The sequence below is a fragment of the Dicentrarchus labrax genome, unplaced genomic scaffold (assembly GCF_905237075.1).
Source record: "Dicentrarchus labrax unplaced genomic scaffold, dlabrax2021, whole genome shotgun sequence".
Taxonomy (NCBI): Eukaryota; Metazoa; Chordata; class Actinopteri; family Moronidae; genus Dicentrarchus; species Dicentrarchus labrax.
In genome coordinates this window covers 1,392,897-1,411,355 of record NW_026136701.1, presented here as the reverse complement: position 1 = coordinate 1,411,355, position 18,459 = coordinate 1,392,897, and the positions used below count along the sequence as shown (strand labels likewise).

General features: G+C 39.2%; 1 long non-coding RNA gene across 1 annotated transcript; it reads right to left on the bottom strand.

Moving 5' to 3' along the window:
* Nucleotides 1-15,834: 15,834 nt before the first annotated feature.
* Nucleotides 15,835-17,812, bottom strand: LOC127370335 (uncharacterized). The gene is made up of 3 exons (XR_007886200.1): nt 17,522-17,812; nt 16,734-16,826; nt 15,835-15,901 (listed from the first exon to the last, which is right to left on the bottom strand). It is a non-coding gene; the product is annotated as an uncharacterized LOC127370335 (long non-coding RNA).
* Between the last annotated feature and the right edge of the window lie 647 nt (nt 17,813-18,459).

Below are 18,459 nucleotides of genomic sequence, written 5' to 3'. Positions count from 1 at the left end.
CAGTGTAAACTCTTATTTTTTGTTAATAGTAGAAATATGAAGTTTTGGGCCCAAACCTGGGGGGTTGTGTCGGGTTCATTCACGTTGGGGAAGGGAATCAAAGCTCTAATTCACTTCCCTTACTTTCTCCCTCTCTACGTAAAGGACACGCTACTTCCTGCATTGACAGTGAACATTGACACTGGACATAATTAATCAAATTGAAAAAATGTGCTAGTTAAAGTGCCATAGCTGCCTGCTAAATAATGGGAAACAAACAGTCCCAGATCAAATGGCAGCATTTTAGAACTACTATACTCCAGATCAGTGAAAGTTCACCTCCACCTCATGTCTCACTCTGTAGTTGTACAACCATCCATCAAATACAATAGATGCCAATAGATTTAATGCTGTGTTTTACTGTAAACCAACAGGCTAGTGGATGCAGACACGCTAAAAGGCTTTATTGGATGTTATCAACCTTCTCTAAGGAAACACCGAGCCAGTTAATAATTGACATGCTAGCACACCAAGATGGCTGAAACACATGGTGAATGGGTGAAGCTGAGTCGTAGCTTTGAACCTTTACGATTTGCTTTTGTAGGTTCCCGGCAAGCCAACAGCAAATACTGATAAGGATTGAAAAGTATACTGGCATTCTGCCACATCCCTATGTGCTGATTCTACTTTTATTATTATTATGGTTTAGGTGTTTTTTTAAAAAGTAGAAAGTCAGGGTCTCCATTCCCTATCTGTGTTCTCAATTATGCAGGCATTGCAAGACTATTATCTGTTATTATAAGTTCTAATTGTCCAGTGATATGGAGAGATAATAGAAGACCAATACCATTTTCATACCGCACAAAAGATATAAGAATTATTACAAAATGAAATGTCTATAGATGTGCATATGTATATTTGTGTATTTGCGCACATGCAAATGTATGCATGTATACATTATATACGGGGTGGCAGTAGCTCAAGTCTGTGGGGACTTGGCTTGGGAACCGGAGGGTTGCTGGTTCAAGTCCAGCACACAGATTGTATTTCATGGATTATGTGTTTGTAATCATTGGGGATTAATAAAGTATCATTTCTTCTTCTTCTTGGATATTACTAGAAGAAATTCTGTGAAACCCCACATTATGCTCACATCAGTGCCTTAAATGGGCCAGTACTGCTGCTACTACTGGCAGTTCAGATTTTTTCCCATGAGTACCCCTACTGATGACCATGGGCCAACCAACCATTCAGGTCACCAAGGTATGGACCTCAGTATTTTTTCCAAGGGCTATACAATAAAAGTTGCTTTTGTTGCAATTTAGAAATTGCCTAAAAATAACTACTTTGATTCTTGGATGCATGCCCCAAACCCCTCTAGCAAGTTCAGGAATTGAACCTCTATATTTCTAAAACCCTGTGTACAGCGATGCTGGTGAGGTACTCCTGAAAGCCTGTGTAAGTGCATCTTCTTGTAAGCACAGCTGAAAATGTAAAAATAGGATTAAAAATTGGCAAAACAATTAGGGCTAGGATTATGTTGTGTTTAGGGTTGGGGTTGGGCTAAATTACGGTACTGGCACTTTTTTTGGTCCTATTCCATCACATTTTAAAACAATAGATGCCCTAATAAACAGAAACAGTTTTGCGTACTGTAATAATTCCTTCTGTTCACACTTGTCATTAAAAGATCCCTCCTTAATGAGCTTTCAATATTAGTGATGGAGTATAAAATCCACACTATTTGTTTGGACAAAAATGTATTCAGAAGTGTATCTGAAGGTGCTATGACAACAGGTTCTCACTCCCAACTCCTCAAATTGGCAGCTGATAGCTTGGTCAGTAGGCTTCAGCTGGAGGCATCCCTCTAGCCACTAGCAATACCTCTGTTGCCTATAACGTTCACACCAGAGGAAAACAATTTCAGCTATCACAGCTCTGTTACCAAAATGAGGCACAGACATCTGCGATGTGATCCAGTCCGGTAGATACCGAGTGTATGAGGTTTCAGTACCCAACCATTAGCCCAAGCCCAACTCGTTGGTAGCTAATTCTGAGAGACTGGAGACTGGGTTGAGTGTTAGAAAATGTTATATGTATGTTTCATATCAGTTATTCGGGAAGGATAACTGACTCTTACGATGATTATTTACTTTTTGAAGTACAGTATGCATCTACCAGTAGTTCTGATACCTCATTTTATCTTTATTTAAGCTACTGTTCTAGGACATGTCCAACACCAGTGTTTGAGCAGAGTCGTCACTTCTCCTCACATCCCCCATTTGCAAATACACAAAGGCGTTGTTGAAAGACTAAAAGAGGCCACTTCACCACACAAGTGTCCTGACCTGACCCCTGTCTCTTGCTAGGAGACTATATAGATGACACCACCAGTAAAATCTCAGCTTTGTTGTTGATTAGGAAAACTAAACACATTAGTCATTCAGTGATTTAATTCATTTCAAAGAGGAATCTATGGAAGTTAAGACAATTTTTTAAACACAAAAACTAGCAAATAATCATTGATATCAAGATAATCTTCAGTACAAAGGTCCAGGATTTATGTGCAGGTTTATGTTAGACTGATGTATGAGTGCAAGCAAGGATAAACAACAAGCAAACCTAATAGTTTCTCTTTGTTTGTGCTAAACTAGGCTAAACATGTCCTGGACCTATCTCTGTAAAATGTTTGAATTATTCACTTATTTCACTGGCGTGTTGTGTGCCATACCATTTCTTGGCTTTGAGCAGCTGCAAGGCAATCAGCGCAGACTCCAGGAAGTTACTGGTCAGGGCCAAGAAATAGTCCAAGCAGTCAACCCCTCGTAAAAGTTTGAATTGTTATTTTTGTGCAAACCACTGTAGCTTCATATTTAATGAACAGATATGATCATCTTCTTATCTAACTTTCCACCAGAATACAAAAAATCACATTTTCTCCAAAATGTAGAACTATTCCTTTAATCAATAACAGAAGACTAAGCTTTATGACGTGATGAAGCAGTGTGGGATCATGGGAGCTGTTCTCTTCACCAACATTGCCGTCATTGCAGTCAGCTTCTCCCGGTTAGGATTCCTTCAGTGTTCATGGTTCAGGAGGTTTCTACCGGGAGCCCAATGATCCACAGAGGTCTCCTCCTCTCCAAAACAAACAGACCTGCTGATTAAAACCTCTAAAAACACTGAATAAAGCAGTTCCACCTTAAAAATCACTGTTTCTCCCACACTGGCAGACAAAGGATGTCCCGGAGGGGCTGTGAGCCGAGCTGCTGCTAACGTTAGCTCAGCTTGTTTCTCTGATAACTTAAGATCCAGACGTCTGATGACTAAAATCCTTCATCCGGTTCAAATCTAGAGTTAAAAAGCACCAAGATCTAAACAGTGGATGGTAACAATGTGGCTTCAGACTGGATCAACAGTCAATGTATGACAGCTTCTGGCAGACAACCACAACGCTGACGCAGGCACAAAGGGGATATGACGCCACTGACAGGTGACCAGTGAAACGCAGCGTTACCTGAATAAAATGACAGATTTCTCTGAGTTTGAACATTGTTGGAAACATTTGGGATAATGGAAGTACACAACTCAACTTCATACAGAACATAGATCTAGAGTTTCTCTAGAGTTTATAGAGAGAGAAATGTTACAGATTATACCAATTAGGTCATTGGTTAGCCTCCATTTTTATACTTGGGACATCAAAATTAGACCACAGAGTGCCATGAGATCATATTTACTCTCACATATCAAGATGGAGTAATTTTGTTGATTTAATATAATTTTTTTTAATCAAACAGGTCATGTGAGGACAATGGTAGAACTCAGGGGACCTCTAGGGTCTGTTCTTGACCCCATTAATTGATTTGCCGTTTTAGAACACCTCTTCAGAGGCACCTGTCAGAAAATCCAAAGAAGGCTAACCATTTGAGTAGTCTATCTGGACACCACAATAGTCGCACTAAATAGAGAGGTTGTCGGGTGGTTGAATAAAGACAAAATATCAAGAGAGACAGAGAGAGCACTTTACATTCACAGCTCGGTGGACGGAAGTGGAACTCAGTAGTTAGCATGCGACGGCAATCAACACAGTACTAATAGGCATCAAAATGGGCAAGCAGTGAACGTGATAAAAGAAATTGGTTTGAGATCAATTGTGCTATTCTTACTGATAGAACTTCTCTACTTATTACGAAGTGATGGACGCATCGGTCACACAAATGGATGGAAGTAGGGTTGGATGGACAGACGAATGAATGAATGTTAGTGGAGTTAATGGTATAGAAGCAGATGCTGTCTACAGCCTCTGTTAGTGTAGCCCCCCTTGCTGTTGACGTCTCGATAAAAGACCTTCCCCCTTCAGGTCACTTCAGTTGCCTGCTATGTTTTGTCTCATACCCCCCCCCCCCATCAACCCACCATTGCAATTATAATGCCTCTGCTTTTTTCCCTTGTTTTTTCTTGTGTGTTTAGTCCTTTGACTGGAAAGGCAAAGTTCACACTGTGATGTAGAGTATTAAAGATGGGTTGGAAAGTGTGGTTATAGTCATTTTTTTGTGACTTTGATCAATGGAGCAAATAACAGCAGGAGTGTATAGTGTGGGGGCAGAGAGGCCTCCCAGTGGGGAGGCCAAAGACTCAGCTATGCCTCTATCTGTGAGAGGACCTAAAAGACACCAGCTACCTCCATCTGATCTGATTGTTTTTTGTTAGGCTGTATTATATTTTAAATGTGGCCCATATCAGATTCCAGCGTGAACAAGTCACGGTCCTGAAGTGACCCACATGATGAATGTTGATCCAGAGTGATGTAAATGTCACATGAATTCTGATATGACCTGTATCTGAGTGGCCCAGAACTGAAAAAGATCATATTCCATGTAATTTGTGTTGTTCACACTGTCATAAACAAACTGATCTGACTGAAGACACAAATGACCAAAAAAAAAAAAAAAAAAGAGATTTGGATCATCTCAGTAGACAGGGTGTAAGTCTGCAGCCACGGTAGAGGCTTTTTGAGACTGCTTAGGGACGGCACTCCTTAGTTCCACCTAAGTTTAAAGTGTTGGCACTACACTGTAAAAAAGGATACGAGGTTTTAGTTACCTCAGCTCATTTCCTTCAGTCAGTTTAACTAAAATGTGTACTTGAAATATCAAGTTTTTCTGCGCCCAACTAATCAGTTCAATCAGAGTCGTTCAGGCAACATACATTTCTTAGTTGACTCAACTTATGTACGTGTGGCCCCTGCAAAAGTGCATATGCAACCCCACACAGCCAACAAGGGCTATACACCTCCATGTGCCAAAATAAACTTCCTTTTCGGATCAGGAGGAGGAAGATCAAGGTAAGAACACACTTTTAGCCTGCTTGTATTTATCAAAATGCTTGGTTAAGTATTGTTAGATAGATAAATTAGATAAATGTTACACTGAAATTTTCAAATTAAACCTGGCAGCAGCAGTTTTTAGTAACATCAGATCTTTTATGGTGAATTTTAAAATTTTTAGTTGCTGTAGTTGGTAACATGAACAGTAGTAGTAACAGTAGCTCAACTATGGATTTATATTTGTGCATCATATCTGAGTGTGTTACGGAAGCCGTAAGCAGTCATGCATTCATACATTTTATTTCCTCCGTTTTCTCATAATAACAAGTTAATTTGACTTTGTTTTCCTAAAATAACAAGATAATTAATTCGAGATCTCAAGATAACAAATCAGATATAATAGGCCTGAGAGTGTGCAGTGAATGTGTGTGTATGGCGAAGCAACAGAGCAGGTTAGCAGTAGGAGTTTGGTTAGAAAGAAATGTACAGTATGTTGCAATACACACTTAAATAAAAGGCTACAGTGTTTCAAAGTCTGGCAGCCAAGCAGCAAAGTTTAACACCAGAAAAGCAAAGTCTTATTATCCCAAGATCGCTGGATAATTATCCCGTTATCTCGAGGAAACAAATGAAATTAATTCCTAATCACAAGAAAATGGAGGAAATAAAATGTATGAATGCATGACTTCTTAGGGCTTCCATAGTGTGTGACTTTAAGAACAGAAGTTTTGGCCTGTGAGAGCCAAAGCTGACCTCTTTGCTCTCAATGTATTTTATGTTGTAAGGAAACCACTGATACGACTAATAATTGCTTTTGTCCTTACAGATCAGTGCAGAGTTTATGCGACTGGTTTCGACTGAACTCCACGGGTCTTTCTTTGATGGACTGGACGAATATGTCCTGAGCCTGCTCAAAATGTACAGAGCGAAGTAGCACCAGTGCACCCCTGCGTACTCTGCTTCAGCCCCTTGACATACAAGTAAGGACAGTAAAGATTTTTACTACATTGTGTTATGACATATGATGCTTTATAATGCTACAATGTCATGTAAACAGCCAAACATCTTAAAGTGTCATTTTGACAGAACAGCCATGTCTCATTTAACATGTACCAGATTGTAAATCTGTTCTAAACCACAGTTTAATTTGTCGCTAAGTGACACAGCAGCAACCCCAGTGTTCTCAGAATTGACATGGGCATGCTTGATTACAATTTTTCTTCTTTTGTTGTTGTTGTGCTATGAGACTTCAAATCAGAAGAGAAGAGCAGTTGCTTTGCTTGGACTTCCATACTACCTGAAGGAGGATCCTTCAAGTTTCGTCTGTGTCTGCAAGGTGTGTGAATTAATTTCATTGGCGTGGGAAACTTGTTATGTGTAAATATCAATGTTTGTTGTTGTTTTTCACCATGTTAAAGATATGTCAGATTTAGGGGACTCTATTTACAGAATATGGCAGAAATTAATTATAATACTCTAAACTATGTTTTCATTTGTGTATAATCACCTGAAAATGTCTTAAAGTGAGCCTTTTATATCTACAAAATAAAAAATCACAGTCCTGAGACTTTTTTTTCTGTTAAAATTATCTTGACTAAATACATTTATATACATTTACCAAATTGAAATAGTGAATTGGTAAATTGATGGTATATTCCTGATTTCTGACTTATCTTTATAATGTGCTTTAGCCTGGCAGTTCAGAAGAGGAGGTCACAAAAGGAGAAGACATTGGGCTTCTGATTGTTTCAGAGGAAGGTGCAAGCAAGCAGGAGTTACCAAATCATAATGTTTTCTTACAGTCAAATAGTTTTGTTGCCTAAACCTAACCAAATTGCGACCTCTTCACAACATTAACCAAGTATTAAAAAGGCCCATGGTATGTTGGGCTTCTGTATGAGATATGGAGGTGCCTGACAAAACTGTGTCAGTATTTGACAATGGATGAAGATCTTTTGGTACAGCTAAGGACCATTAGTTTAACAAGTATTTGGTCATGAACTATATTTGATAATTAAGTAAATTTTTACCTGCTAGTGGTGGAAATGTCTCAACCAAAAACTCATGCTGGTGCTACATCATCTAGGACAAATTGAAGAACCAATCCCTTTTGCAGATATTTCACAGGATCAACTACAAAATGCACTTCACTTGGATTCATCCACAGACACAAATGTTATAAGGAGTTCGGTCTAGACCTGCTCTATTTGGAAAATGTCCTGAGATAATTCTGTTATGAATTGGGGCTATACAAATTAAATTGAATTGAAAATTGAAATGTTTACCAAATTTCTTGGTAATTCACCCAGCAGTGTTACTGTCTTGTCAAATACTGCCCTCTATTGTTAGTTTTACATGTGCAAGCCTTTGCAGAAAAGTTAGCAACAATATATATATATATATATATATATATATATATATATATATATATATATATATATAATGAGTGGCTGTGGTAGAGGTAGAGTGGGTTGTCCACTAATTGGAAGGTTGGCGGTTCCATAAGCATCTGTGCAGTATTGTTAACATGTTTGATGATCATCTAACGTTAGGTAGCTGTACCCTTGTTCAAATAGTGTTTTTTCAGAGGAGCTGTCCTATGTAAGAAGGTTTCTGTTGCAAGGTGCAAAAAGACAAGCAGGTGCAGTCTTTTGCCTCTGCTCTATCTCTGTTTTCACACAGTATTATGTTGGACCTTTGTGTCCAGTCTTAATGATGGGCCTCTCAGCCCCTATGGACAGATACATACATCTTCAAGCTAGCCACCATGCTACTTTTACAACAGCAGCACTTAAAGACCTGTTCGATAATCACTGCCTTCCTTCCCTGCAGTTTAAATAGAAACATGCTTTTTGAGGAGGCTGAAGTGGCTGAGTGTGAGTAAACATGCACATCCTTCAAGATCTCTAAAATCACTTATTGTCCTCTGGAGGACAATGTGGGCTTTAGTAATAGGTGCTATATTCAAAGAAGTGGTCAGTCTCTGCAGGCCCTCAGCACAAGGCTTTGAGGCAACCAGAGCCCATATCTGGATGTGAATGCTGCTTTTAACCAGAACACAAATGCAGTGACTCAAGCAAGAAGAGGTAATGATACATTATTGTTCTCTGTAGGTGCTAAGTGCTGATCCTGGTGACAAACACTATGGAGCAGGTGAGTAATACGATAAAATGGAAAACAACTGACTGACTTTATCTGACATTAATGTATAGTATCAGGCAGAAACCTCATATATCATAAACTGTTACTTTTCAGGAAATTAAAAAAAATATATTAAAAAATCTAAGCAGCATTGGGCGGGACCTCGCCATCAACCTAGGTCGGGGCCTGCACTGCGGTCGCCCACCACAGCCACGCCGCGTCGCCCCACGCCCAAGCCCTCATAGACACCGTGCAAAAGACTTACGCGTTCATAGTGAGACTCTTCACTGCGAACCGTGGAAATCAGCGCCACGCCACGGACACGCCGTTTGACGAACAGTAGATATTTTATTAACTTTTGATCACCAATGTGTCTAGATTGCAGTGATCGAATTTGAAGTCAATCCGAAAAGGAGGAGTTAGTTAAAATAGAAGCCCTGAAATGCCGGAAATGGCATCACAGTTTGACATTCGATTCAAAATGGCCAACTTTGACGGAAAGCCATGGACACGCCCTTCAACGTACAATCACAAATAGCAAAACTTTTAATCAGCAATGTTTTTCGATTGCACTGACCAATTTTTAAGTAGATCCCATAAATTGCCTAGGAGGAGTTCGTTCAAATACAACACGAAAAATCACAGAAAATGTCAAAAAAAATTCTAAATGGCTGACTTTGATGCCACGCCACGGACATGCCCTTCAACGTACAAGCACAAATAGCAAAACTTTTAATCAGCAACATACTTTGACTGTACAGACCAATTTTGAAGCAGATCCGCTGAATTCCCTAGTAGGAGTTCGTTCAAATACAACGCGAAAAGTTCGCTGAATGTGAAAATGAAAATCAAAATGGCCAACTTCCCGTGGGGTTTGGGTCCAAGAGGCTTTTTTGTACGTCTCAGCACGTGTAATGTGCCTACCGAGTTTCATACATATCGGTGAAACGTGGCGCCGGGGCTACTTTTTTAAAATCCTTTAGGGGGTGCTACAAACACGACAAACACGATTTTTGGTATGTGAGCTTCAGTCACCAGTCTACACGTGCCCTGAGAATATCATATTCATAACTATTACGGTCTCCGCAAAGTGATTTACCATGCCACCAGAGCGCCACCCAGTGGCGGATTGTTGACACATTTATTAATGAGCCTCAGGGAGCCAAGCATCGTACCAAGTTTCATTTTAATCACACGTGCCGATGCGGAGATATAAACTTCTTCATTTTAAAGACTGCCACCTTGTGGCGATGGCCTGAAATTGTGCAGGTTGCCTAAGGAAGACATGGGGAACTATGGACCCAAGCTTGGTGTCAATTGGACATACCAATGTGGAGAAATGGTCCACTTCCTTTTTTGACAAAACATTTACAGGAAGTGCTAATTTTATAACATGCTTATTTTTGAAATATCACAAATTCTTCAAATTATTTTTTTTGCCAGGACAGTCCCCAGGTGCTACGTGAAAATATTTTGTGCGAATCGGACAAAGCATGTAGGAGGAACACGAAAAAGTAGTTTAAGGACATTTTGCGCTCTAACAAAAATAAATTCTAGGCGGAAGTGGGCGTGGCCCATATGGGGAGATTCAGCTCTATTCACCGAACGCGTGGATATAAGGTTTTTGAATGTGTGACAAACTATGCAGAAGTTATTAGCCTAAACGCACTTTTTATGATAGTAGCGCCACCTAGTGGCCGACCCGAAAGCAACACAAAGAATATCCAGTTTTTCACCAGGCCTAACCACTTTGCCAAATAAAATTGAGTTTTCGTATATGTTCAGGGGGGAAAAAACGCAGTCAATGGTGTTAAAAATAATAATAGGTAAGAAGAAACATAACAAAAACAATAGGGACCTTCCAGTTGATACTGGCTCGGTCCCTAAAAATGGGGCAAAAAGTATTGTATAATTTGTAAAACATAAAAGCTGACCAATAGCATTGATTTATGAAAAAAACCTATTGAAAACCTATTGATTTGTGCATGCGGACACAAATTTCCCAACTGTTTTGTGCTGGCCAACACAACTTTCAATAATTGGAAAATTTGTATCAGCAGGCAAGAATAAATGGATTCAATTTTGTGACTATTTCACAAATTGCTGTGAGAATGGATTAATATTTCACATCATGTGTCGTTCTGTTCCAGTTTGATGAATGAATGATGAATTAATGGTCCAGTGTTAAAGAAATGGAATATAATATTCATAGGGATGTTTTCATTTGTGTATAATAACCTGAAAATAAGAATTTTGTTTGAGTTACCTTAGAATGAGATTTTCTTATTTCATGGAGTCCGCCATCATGAACCACCATGTTTCTACAGTAGCCCAGAAGGGACAAACTAAACACTGGCTGTAGATAAAAGATAACGTGTTTTTATATCAACAATATCACAACTTGTGTGTGGTTCAGTCATTGTGATTAAGAATTATTTACTTACTGTCCTTATTTACTTATATACTAATTTACTGTTTTGGTTTAATTTCTTAGCTCCCATAGCATCGTCTTTGGCACCAGCAGGTAGCTCTTAGTAAAAAAGCTCTGAGAAGCCCACTGTACACTACCTGCTTACCACCACATGAATGCCAAAATGAGTCTTAGGCTATGTTCCTACTGCAAGAATGCTGATTTATTGCTCAGATAGGATTTTTTAGTTTGTTTGAGTGTTCACATTATATTAAAAGTCCAATATGACTGTTCACACTGAGGTCACATTGCAAAGAATCAGACCGATCTGATTTGGACCACATTAAAAGTGATTCAAATCAGAACTGGAAAAGCTCAGATTCCATGTCTTTTGTGCTGTTCACACTGTCATGAAAAATTTGATCTGAGTCACATATGAACCAAAAAGTCAGATTTTGGATTTATGCTATAATTAATAATTACTAAATAACTACTAAAAAAACAAATGAGTGGATCATGTGATTTTATAGAATTCATGAAGCATTTTATGGGTCTAAACACGACTTTTGTTTATGTCCTACTACTGTGGTCTCAATGTTGACATATGTAAAGTGAGATCATCTTGATTATTGCAGCGCTTAGTAATTGTGTGTTTTGATCTTGCTTCCAAATTAAAAGCTCAATGACAATATGCAATTTTGTTTACCTAATGGTTAAATTTAACATTCATACAAGTTGATTTTTTCATTTGTGAGAGTCAATGTGGGATGATCATACATGTATTTTCTTTCCACTGTTAACATGTCACCTCTGCCCTCAGTGACAGGAAGGTTAATGTCTGTCCATCTCTTAAATGCTTAATCAACAACACCTCACAGCCTCTGATCACAGCATTAGTGCATCAGACAAAGACAAAACAGACACGGGCACACACGACTCCTGCTACTATTGATTTTTAGTTAATGTACAACTGCTGGTTCAGCGCAGAGTCAACAATGAAGTGCATTCATCAGGGTGTCCAAACCAACATCAGGAATGTGGATGTACGCTGGAAGATCTTAGGGCCTCTGCACAAGGCTTTAAAACAAAAATAGCAAGTCACTATTATATTCAGTCTTCAGTAAGACGCTCAAAGCTTTTCACAGTGCAGTTTTCCTTGTTCTCTAGAAATGAGTGTTGAACAGCGTCTTGACACTGGAAAGAAATAGGAGGTAGAATCAGTCTTCTAATTAGGGATCTGTTTGGGGATGAGACGATAAACAATACTGTTGCTATCAAAAACACAAACATTTTCATTATTGGGATGATCAGGAATCGGGATAATTGTGAATATCCTCGCATGAGTGTCTTGACAAAGCTTTCTATCTCGCTAACATACAGTATGTTAATTTTCTTATTTTGTTTTGAATTTCCACAAGAGGGAACCCACATCATTCCAGTCATTATAGAATCCTAAGTCTGTCACCATGGCTGTTTTTATTGTCTTTAATCAATAGTGACAGCTGTGGAGAGACAGGAAAGAGATGACACACAGCCCACAGGTCGGTTTTGACCCTGGGCCGCTGCAGCAAGGACCCAGCCCTGGTACATGGGGTGCCAGCTCTACCAGGTGAGTTTTTGTTGCCTAAACCTGACCACACACTGGATGTGAAATCTTGTCTCTGGAGTCACAGTCTAGACCAAGGCTGAATTATGGCCAGTGTGGCCGTTGCCAAGGGGCCTATATTCCATTTCCGGCGCCTCTGAGTGATTACAGCATGAGTTGACCACTAGGGCCCCTAGGTCTCCAAAGGTGTCCACAATCCGGCTCATCCTGACCACCTCCCTGCAACTCCGGTGTGATATTTGTAGCTTCATCCACTCCAAAAACTGTCCCCTATGAACAAATACTAATATTTTATCCTACAAAAAGCCTCTGAGTACAGGATAGAGAGAAACAGAAAAACACAAAAAGAAACAAAAAAAATAACATACAAAACATATAAATAAGAACTGCAAACCCTGCCAAAAACCTCAATACAGATTAGTTAATAAATGGTTTCATAATTTGATCTTCTTCCTCCATAAAATTTCACAAAAATACTAAAAGCATGATTCAGTTATTGCCAGGCTCATCACTGGACATTAACACAGATCACTGGTTTCTTTCCTGTGCAATACAGCCATTGTAGCAACATGAAGGCTTAGCACAATGTGGAGGGAACTGACTGAAATGCACTTGAGGTCCACTGGTCAAGTGGGACCTTTAAGTGATAGTCACTTGTTGTCAGAGTAATTACACACATTAGAAGTCTTTGTAGAGAGCAGTAAAGAGCAGTAAAAGAGGATTCTCTTCACCACCACTGCAATACACGTCACTTTAATAGTTAAGCTTCATCATTAGAACATAATGAACTTTACTACAAGCACACAGGAGTAAAGGCCAGTGACCAACCACCCACTCCCCCACAGGTCAGGACAAACAGATCATTAGTCAAACCAAAGAATCAGAATCAGAATCAGAATCAGTTTGTATTGCAAGTAGGTTTCACATACAAGGAATTTGCCTTGGGTTATTGGGTGCATAACAATAAACAGTATGCGAAAAGTATAAATTAAAATAAAATAAAGACAATAAAAAGAGACAATATATACAACCACCAAATATAAGATAAGATGTTCCTTTATTGATCTCGTGTAGGAGAAATTAAAGTTCAGTGCAAATAGTAAAGAAAGTATAATAACAAAATGAAATCTAACCAAATACAAAAAATATGATAATAATGAACATTAAATATAAATAGAATATTATAAGCCTGTGTTTATATATACTTGTGCAATTTGTTTGAAGGTATTGTGTGTAAAATTGGTGTTGTGCTTTACACCGATCAGCCATAATATTCCTACCACCGACTGGTGAAATGAGTAACACTGATTATCTGGTTATCATTCAATTCAATTCAATTCAATTCAATTTTATTTGTATAGCGCCAATTCATAACAGAAGTTATCTCAGGACACTTTTCAAATAGAGCAGGTCTAGACCGAACGCTTTATAACATTATTTACAGAGACCCAACAGTACCACCATGAGCAAGCACTTGGTGACGGCGGCAAGGAAAAACAATAATAACAATAATATCAGTAATATTAGCAGCAACTATAAGCTTTATCAAAGAGGAATGTCTTAAGCCTACTCTTGAATGTGGTGAGGGTGTCTGCCTCCCGAACCACAACTGGAAGCTGGTTCCACAGGAGAGGAGCTTGGTAACTGAAGGCTCTGGCTCCTGTTCTACTTTTAGAGACTATAGGAACCACAAGTAGCCCAGCATTCAGAGAACACAGTGTTCTAGAGGGGCCATTTCCTTTCAGATTTTCTAGCTTTTTGCTTTAATTGGCGGGTTTGGTGGTTGTACCACGGTGCTAGTTTCCTATGTTTTAATAATTTCCTTTTTATAGGAGTGATAGAATCTAATGTTGATCGTAGTGAGCCTGCAGCACTATTAACAAGATTATCAATTTCAGAGGGACTAAAGTCGTTATAGGATTCTGTTAAATTCAGACATGGCATTGAATTAAACACTGAAGGAATCTCCTCCTTAAATTTAGCTACAGCACTGTCAGATAGACATCTGCTGTAGGAAGTTTTGCCTAATGGCTTATAATCTAATAGTATGAATTCAAAGTTATTAAATAATGGTCAGATAGGAAAGGATTATGTGGGAAGACTATTAAATGTTCAATATCAATGCCATATGATAAAACAAGTGTGATTAAAACAATGAGTTGGTTTATTTACACTCTGACAGAAGCCAATTGAGTCTATCAATGATATAAATGCATTACTAAGGCTGTCATTGTCAACATCCACATGAATATTAAAATCACCTACAATAATTACTTTATCTGTTTTGAAGGACTAAACTTGATAAAAACTCAGATAGAAAATCAGAGTACGGGCTAGGAGCATCAGTGTATGAGTGTGTATGAATGATTAGCCAATACTGTTGTTGCTGTGCACCTGTCTATCTGTCTCTCTCTCTCTCTCTCTCTCTCTCTCTCTCTCTCACCCCAACTGGTCGAGACAGACGACCACCCACCTAGAGCCGAAGGATCTGTCCTAGGTTTCTGCCTCTTAACAGGCAGTTTTTCCTTGCCCTTGTCCCCAAGGTCTTGCTCATGGTGGTACTGTTGGGTCTCTGTAAATAATGTTATAAAGAGTTCGGTCTAGACCTGCTCTATTTGAAAAGTGTCCTGAGATAACTTCTGTTATGAATTGGCGCTATACAAATAAAATTGAATTGAATTGAATTGAATTGAATTAGTTTCTGTTCTGGTGAGCAGTTGGCACCTTGCATGGCAGCCACTGCCATCAGTGAGTGTGGCATGTAGTGTACAGCGCATTGAGTGGTCGAAAGACTAGAAAGGCACTATATAAGTACAGTCCATTTACCATTTAAGATTTTATCCTCAACGTTGATTTAATGGGCAATGTAAGGATTTAAGCGACTTTGACAAGGGCCACATTGTGATGGCTAGACGACTGGGTCAAAACCTGCAGCTCTTGTGGGGTGTTCCCGGTCTGCAGAGATCAGTAACTATCAAAAGTGCTCCAAGGAAGGTAAAGCAGTGAACCGGAGAGAGAAAAATGAATTTCTTTGAGTCCAGTCACAGCCTATCCATAGGAACACACTTCAAGATGTGCTACACAAGTAGTTAACAAGAAAAACATCCATGCTGACTGTCACTGAATGTGTGGACACAGTGTTTGCGCCTTATGAAAACAGCTTGATTGTCAGCTTGTGTCCATCCAAGTTCATAATGATCTTCTGGAAAAACTCAAAGGTGTACTTGAGGTTTTCGGGAAAGGCTAGATCAAGGGCATAAATGAGCCCAAACAGCATGATGAACCCCATGATGACGCTGCCAACATTGTTGAGGACTTTAATGCCCTCAATCACAACTCCCATGTCCTCTAGCTCTTCATGTCCATCTCTTCGGATTGTGTAAATCCCCATGACTGTTGTGGCGATGTCCCTCTCTGCATCCTCAGCTGCAGAGGACTGAACAACAACACAGAAAACAAATATAAGTAAAACGCTAAACAACAAACAGAAAATCATATACAACATAAAAAAATAAGTTTAAAGCAACTTATAAATGCTTCTTAAAAACAGGTCTAATTCGGGCTGTAGCCTTCAACTTTATACGATACAGGCCAGTTTAAAGCAACAGTTCATCAGTGTTGCTTCCTGAAGTCACCATATATTTATAAAACACATGGAATGATAGCTAAGTATTATAGATAACCCCTACCTACCCTCCCCTCTCATCACTTTAAAAAATGCGGGAAAAAGTGGACATGACAGAACAAGGAGAGGAGGAGGTGAGACAGGGTGGAGCGTATTTCACAGACTGCTCCTCAGATTCTGGAGAACATGGATGACAGTGGACTGAGCCCGATCAGCTTCAGCTCCATCACTGCCTGAAACTGGAGCTGTCAGAGCCAAGGCTATAGCAGTGCAAGAGAGCTGTAGCAACATAATGTCAGCAGCTTTATGGCCAACATTTTTCAGTTTTAAAACTATGCAATTTCAATGATCCTTTTAGAATCTACCCCAGAAAATATTCAGCAAAACTCAGGAGTGAGAAACCAAATCCATCCCCACTTATAAAGGTATGTGTGTCTGCGTGTACTGTGTGTATCTTTGTATGATCATTTCCAGTGTGTACAGTGACTACTACGTGTCACTAGGTTGCAGTAATGTCCTGATGAGTAAAATGGAGGTGCCAGAAGACAGGAAATTCAGGAAAAGTGGAAAAAAGATGAATTAGAGTATTTTTTATGTTGCAGGTTTACAATTATACTACATGAGATAATTTTAATAAACTTACCAAATATTCCTTGAAAAACACATCTGGGTCTTCACTGACATAGACAACAAGGCTTCTCAGGATGAACTCCCTCCTTATGTTGATGTCATCGCACTAAAACATGGGTGAGAAATAAAGACATCTGGTTATGATGGTGGTGCAGGGATTAGAGCAGTCTGAAGATCAGTAGGTTTTTGGGCTATCTGTTGTATATGTGAAAAAAATAATTATATAATCAAACTGTAAAAGAAAGCAATAAAATTAATTAATAACAGACATTTACAGACCTCGTCTTCCTGACAGCATTAGAGGATGTTTGTGCCACAGCTTCTCTTTTTGTATTGGTAAAAAAAAAAGCTTGCTTGTATATTCATGACTGACTGACTGTTATTGGTCTTATACAGTCTTTGGTGTTGTAACCATAGACTGTATATATCACATAAATGACCCACACTGCATTCAAAACGGCAATTTGCGACAAGTTTGCAGCGAGTAATTGGTCTTTACAAGCCACAAACAGGTTTAACGTGTGTGAGAGAGAGACCCTGACTGAGGAGGGGAAGGGAGGGGAGAGGTGAGGGGGGGTCTGCTTAAACAGACTCATAATTCATGTTCATTTACACTTTTTAAGTAAAAGTTGTGTGGTTATAACCCGAGTCAGAGTAACCACAGACACTTAGTCAAACTTAATTCTCCCTCATGTATCTTAGCTAGCAAGCCCGCTAGCCCATGTCCGACTTCACTGACGGTAAAATTTGTCGGTCTTTTCACAGCATGCTTTTTAAAATATAACAAAATGGAGTACTCACCAAGGAGTGGAATTACAGCAGCTTTCCGTGGCTCTGTAAAGTAAAACCCCGCAGCAGCGTTGGCAGAAGTTGTCAGTGAAAAAGGAGCGGGAGGAACGGAGGCTGAGAGCGCGCTGCGGCGGTCCCAATTCAAATGAAACTCATTTGTTTTGAGTTCATGAATGTCAAGGTGAAACTATTACGTTACCACAATTCAATTTACATCGGTTTAGTGTTTAATAGATTTGTTTCAGCAAAGCAAACAACAGTTTAATGTGTCACATCAAAGAAGGGCTTGGATCAGTTTTTTGAGTGTGAACAGAATGCTTATGTTTTATTTAACTAGAATAAGTACATTTTATTTCAACATTTAGAATTTTGTTTTACTTAAATAATTGACATAAAACCAAGGACACAATTATATTGAATATATTTTTACCTAAATCATTATTTAATATATATATGACCACAGAATCATTTATTACAGTGTAAATGAATGGTTGTTGAACAGGTGACACGCCTTACATTCCACAACCAATCACTGGAGATTTGACAAGCTGAATTGCAGCGGGATTGAGCTGAGCTGAGACAACCAGTCCACGCTGCTGCAACCTTTTCCCAGAACGTTGTAAAGCTGTTTGGTTTCATCATGAATCTTTGGTCTGAACTGGGCTTAATAAACTGTTTGTATGGGGAAAACTGTCTTTTTACAGTGTGTGATTTGTCAGATGAAAAAGCAGCAGTAGTAGTGATTTGAACGTGGCAGCTGTAACTAAGCAGGCAGAAGATTCTGCTTGCTGTCTATTGTCAGTGACAAACACCTACACATTTACTGTCTTGTCTCGGCACACAAAGCACAACAGGAACTGGGCGAGCGGGAGGTCCGTCTCTCTCTGTTTTCTTCCATATTGACTCCTCTCTTTCTTTTCTGTCCTCTCAGACTGAGAAAGAGAACTGAG